Here is a 6,000-nt window from a genome sequence, read left to right on the forward strand (position 1 = left end):
CCGCTGTTTCGGGGGTCATGGCTGTAAGGTTGGGTCATCCACTTCAGTTGCCTCGCTCATGGAAGGCTCCACTTCCAGCTCCGGTGTAATATCCTGCAATATAAAACAATAATGTCCATGTAAAAATGTGTGGGTACAATACAAATGTGTGTGTACTTACCAGATCCAGACTCTCCGATGCCTCCTATTCCACAAGAGTGGGAGAATCCGGATCCAGACTACACTGTGACCTTATCCTTGGCTCTTACTCCAAAGTGAATTTCATGAGGTCATAATAACATAATCACAAGACCAGTGAGCAACATCCGCCCCTTTCTTAGTGAGTGCCACCAAGGGCGCCACTATAGACGAAAATCCAGCGATAAATCGTCTATAAAAATTTGCAAAGCCCAGGAAACGCTGAAGCGCCTTCAAACTAGTGGGCTGCACCCAATCCAGGACTGCCTGTACCTTGGAACCCTCCATTTGGAAACCTTCTGGGGAGATAATATATCCTAGAAATGCGATTTGCTGAACTTCAAATTCGCACTTCTCCAGCTTCGCCCCAAGCCGGTGGTCTCTGAGTTTCTGGAGGACTAAGCGTACATGCTTCCGATGTTCCTCCAGGGAATGGGAGAAGATTAGGATGTCATCTAAGTATACAACTAAGAATCTATCCAAATATTCCCTGAGCACATCGTTCATGAAATCCTGGAAGACTGCCGGGGCATTACAGAGCCCAAAAGGCATCACCAAATATTCATAATGCCCTGAGTGGGTATTAAAGGCAGTCTTCCATTCATCCCCCTCTCTTATTCGGATTAGATTGTACGCACCGCGGAGGTCAATCTTAGAAAATATGGTGGCAGTACGAAGCTGGTCAAACAAGACCGAAATGAGAGGCAGTGGGTATGAGTTTTTAATCGTGATACGGTTCAATTCCCTAAAGTCAATGCAGGGTCGCAATGAACCGTCCTTTTTACCCACGAAGAAGAACCCCGACCCAACTGGAGACTGTGAAGGTCTGATAAATCCTTTAGCCAAGTTCTCCTGAATGTACTCTGCCATAGCCTGAGTCTCAGGACGTGACAGGGAGTACAACCTGCTCTTGGGAAGCTTAGCATTTGGCAACAAATCAATGGCACAGTCATAGGGGCGATGGGGAGGTAGTACCTCTGCAACTTTTTTGGAGAACACGTCCGCAAAATCTGCATAACACCCTGGCAATCCTGGCAAACTTAGCTGCGAGAGCCTGACTGGAAGGCTCAAGCAACTCCTGAAACAATCAGTACCCCAACTAAGAATCTCCCCAGAGACCCAGTCAAATTGAGGATTGTGGGCCCTTAACCAGGGTAACCCCAACACCAATGGGGCAAAAGTACAGACAGTCACATAAAAGGACAATTTTTCAGAGTGTGTGGCTCCAATAAACAAAGAAATCTGGCTAGTGCAAGAGGTAATTTTACCCTGGGATAATGGTTCCCCGTTTAACCCACAAATCTCAATTTCCGACGCCAAGGGTACTAAGGGAACAGAGTGTTTCAGGGCGAATTGGCGGTCCATAAAAACCCCGTCGGCCCCACTGTCCACAAAGGCCTCAGTCTTGACAGTTTGACCGAGGATCTTCAAGGTCACCGGAATGATAAAAGTCTTCTTGGGAAATTCTGACTTCTGGCCTGACAGGATATTTCCCATCACCCTCAGGCCCTGAAGTTTTCTGACTTTTCTGGGCATGATACTACCACATGACCCTTATTCCCACAGTACAAACACAATCCCTGCTGTCTCTTCCGCGTCTTCTCACGCGAGGAGAGGCGGGTAGCCCCAATCTGCATAGGCTCCTCGGAAAATTCCTCAGAGTCTGAGGTTCCCTTGGGAAAGAAGGAAACCTCGGTCTCCCTTTCAAGCCTACGCTCTCTCAGCCGTCTATCCACCCGGATGGATAACTGCATGAGCTGATCCAAGCTATCAGGCAAGGGATATTGTACCAGTTGGTCTTTTATCTGGTTAGAAAGACCTCTTCGGTACTGGTGTCTCAGGGCTGGGTCATTCCACTGGGTATCATGGGCCAACCTCCGAAACTCCGTACAGTAAACCTCAACTGGCCTTCGCCCTTGCTTAAGGATCGAAATCTGAGCCTCGGCTGAGGCCGTCTTGTCAGGGTCATCATACAACATGCCCAGTGCCGTAAAAAAAGCATCAACACTTTTAAGCGACGGACAGTCAGGCTGCAACCCATATGCCCAGTCCTGTGGGTCTCCTTGTAGCAAGGAAATCACTATGCCCACCCGCTGAATCTCTGACCCAGAAGACTGAGGCCTAAGCTGGAAATATAACTTGCAGCTCTCCTTGAAACAAAAGAACTGCGAGCGATCTCCAGAAAAACGATCCGGAAGATTTACTTTCGGCTCCTTAACCCCTGAAGGTGCTGCTGCTGCGGGAGCTCCGCCAGCGGCCTGGGAGGTGTGCATTTTAATGGACAAATCATTAAATTGACGAGTCAGGACCTGCACCTGATCGACCACCTGTTGCAACGTATTTTGAGGGGTATGCTCCATATTCCCACAAAATTTCAACAGGAGTATTTGGCTGCTGAATATGTTATGCACACCAGTGCCTGCAGGAATGTACTGGTGTTTGAACTGTTATGCACACCAGTGCCTGCAGGAATGTACTGGTGTCTGAACAGAGAGGGATGCAAAACAAATGAACTCACAGACAGACTGGGAAATATGACATAACGTACACAGAAGGTGATAGGGTAACAAAACCAACACAGAGTGAACAGAGAAGCCCAGAGGCTAAGAAACTGGGTGTCTCCCTAGTATTAGAAATGCTCAGATGGAAAAAGCAAGATGTTGTGTTTTAATACGTAGAGAACCCGAAATGCTGTTGCTAAGGGCAACAGCAAAACCCTAAAGGGTTACCAACGGGTGTGGCAGTAAACTCCTTGGTCAGAGATGGAATAATAGACACAAGGAGAGTCTCCACAATCCTAATTCTCACTTGCAGGGCCCAGGTTCAGCTTACTGCCACTAAACTGACACATGGACGCCCTGCACAGTGAGAGAGGATTAAGCAGGCAGGTCTGAAAGTACAGCCACAAACCTGCTGGGTTCACAGAATAGCAAAAGAACCTCAGCAGGCTAAACGACTGACTCCAGACTAACTGCTAGGTCTGGATTGGCAGAGTGTAGTACCAAATTCCCAGGCCTATTTGCAGTAAGCAACAACAAATACAAAGCTACACAGTACTGGCTAACTTTCAGGAACTGACTAACCAACAAAGATTCAGCAGCATCTGCTTAACCTGAAAAGAGGCCTAATAAAGCAGGTGCTGTCCACGCCCCACTCAGACCTCACAGACTGTGAGCACAAAAACCAGCACCGGATCCCCTGCCTGTAACCACTGCACAGCAAAAGACCCGAACCGGAGTATCAGCTGCGCTCAGGTTACTCCGCTAGCACTTTCTCCCGGTTGCCATGACGACGTGGCAGCACAGGGCAGGAGACCCTAACACATATAATGGTATATTTATGTGGAACCCACTCTTGAATGGATATATCCTTGTTTAGAAGTGAAAAATCCCAAATGATGTAGTTGTGGGTATATACATGTGCGTACCCAAACTCACACTATCGGTGTAGATGAAAACACATAAAGGTATCTTTCAACTGAAATCAGCTAGTGATGGTTTTTCAATAAGGATGTGCGTACCCCACTCACAGTGATTTAAGCTGTTACACTCACATCAAGGTTTCTTTATACCGGAGACAGGAAAAATAACAAAATACTAGATTCCAAGTCCATAGAAAAGGGGGTTACAGTTTATTAAAAATCAGTGCAAAGTAAAAAAACATTCATAGAAAAGTAAAAAATCAGAGGACATGTACTGGGCTAGGTGGTTGGTGAGTGGGCAGTCCGGAACGCCCGACACCCCCTTTTTCCATCTTTTTTACACCTGTGGTCATTTTTTGTGCTGAGTACATGTCCTCTATGTTTTTTACTTTTCTATGTAGACATTTACTTCAGTTTTGTTTTAAACTTTGTTATTTTAGGTATGCTGTCTGGGGAACAGTATACTTGCACCGTGGGAGTTAGGGGGGAGGGTTACCTGCCTCTGTAAGGTGTCAGAGCCACTTCCCCTCTGCGCGACCACCTGAGAGGATGTTGTTCTGTGGGGCACTACGCCTTGGCGGTCACAACCGCAGCACGCCGCACACCGCTAACGCTGCCTGAAGGTGACAAGAGTGGTGAGTAAAAAACCAGGGCACCCGGTTCTTGGAGCGGTGCAACACGGTGGTGGACGGGACCCTCCACGGGGGTACCCGCTTCAGCCCCCCTGCGCAGAACTGGCAGCGATTGTACAAACTAGCTAATCTGTGAGGTTTGCACACTGTGGGAGACTTGGCCAGTATAACATTGTCGGCGGCTCCGGCGCCATTATAGGGGGCGGGGCTTGTTCAGAGCGGTACCAGCGGCATTTTGGCGCCTTCCTCTGCATAAGCAACAGCTTCAAGGACACGCAGCTCCTCCAGAGATCCGGGAGACACTGGAAACTGGTACAGGGGTGTACTAGCAGGGGGAGAGCCGCTATTGCACACAATATAGGCCCTCATTCCGAGTTGATCGCTCGCTAGCTGCTTTTAGCAGCCGTGCAAATGCTAAGCCGCCCCCCTGTGGGAGTGTATCTTAGCAGAAGTCCGAACGAAAGGATCGCACAGCTGCATCCAAATATTTTCAAGCAGTTTCTGAGTAGCTGCAGACCTACTCCTAGCTTGCGATCACTTCAGACTATTTCGTTCCTGTTTTGACGTCACACACACGCCCTGTGTTTGGCCAGCCACGCCTGCGTTTTCTCTGGCACGCCTGCATTTGTATGTGACACGCCTGCGTTTTCCAGCACACTCCCAGAAAACAGTCAGTTACCACCCAGAACCACCCACTTCCTGTCAATCACTCTGCGGTCAGCAGTGCGACTGAAAAGCATCGCTAGTCCTTGTGTGAAACTTCTTTGGCTGTTGTGAAAGTACGTTGTGCGTGCGCATTGCGCCGCATGCGCAGAAGTGATGCTTTTTGGCCTAAAAACAGCTAGCGAACAACTCAGAATAACCCCCATAGTGTCTTTAAAAAGACACACAATCCGGATTACTGGTATATAGATATATTTCAGCTTGCAGTTGTTACTACAAGCGGGGGGGGGGGGGGGTGCTGTTCTCCTCTCACTCTGAGTCTCCATCGCACACGCAGTGAGGCAGGATGGTTATACTTGTTTGTGAGTGTTGTTCTCTGTCAATATGGTTAAACATGCTGTATGCAAAGTTTGTCATACCAGATTCTCCCCTTCTACCACTGGGTCCCTATTGTGTGATCACTGCAGTCAGTCTTCTCAGGTCAGTGTGGAGACTAGGGGAGAGGGTCAGGAGCGTTCTTGGACCATGCCATTAAGACTATGATGGCTGACATGTCATCCCAGCTTGATGCTAATAAGCAGACAACACTACAACTGCAACAGGCTGTTGCAGACCTTGCAGCAAAGGCTGATGACAGATATCCTTCCCTCCATAGTTCAGGGCCACTTAAGCGTGGGCTACGGGCTCTTCTAGCAGATGATGAGGATATTCTGGGGGAGGAATTGGCACCTGATATAGAAGATTCCACTCCTGCAGAGGATATTGAACCCCTAATTCTTGCTATCGGAGATGTACTAAAAGCCCCTTTAGAAGAGGCTGCTTCAACGCAGTTGTTTTTTCTTGGACAGAAAAAAGTTAGCATCACCTTTCCATCACACATTATTACACATCGGGAAGAGGGCGTTTCTGGTTGTCAACTGACCGTTTTCTGGGTGTGTTTGGGAAAACGCAGGCATGTCCAGGTGTTTGCAGGGTGGGTGACGTCAAATCCGGCACCAAAAAGACTGAAGTTATCGCAAGGGCTGAGTAAGTCCAGCGCTACAAAAACTTGGTATCTGTAATGTTGACGCACTAACTAAAGATACATTTTTTAAAAAATAACCTTTA

This window comes from Pseudophryne corroboree, assembly GCF_028390025.1.
Source record: "Pseudophryne corroboree isolate aPseCor3 chromosome 3 unlocalized genomic scaffold, aPseCor3.hap2 SUPER_3_unloc_19, whole genome shotgun sequence".
NCBI lineage: Eukaryota > Metazoa > Chordata > Amphibia > Anura > Myobatrachidae > Pseudophryne > Pseudophryne corroboree.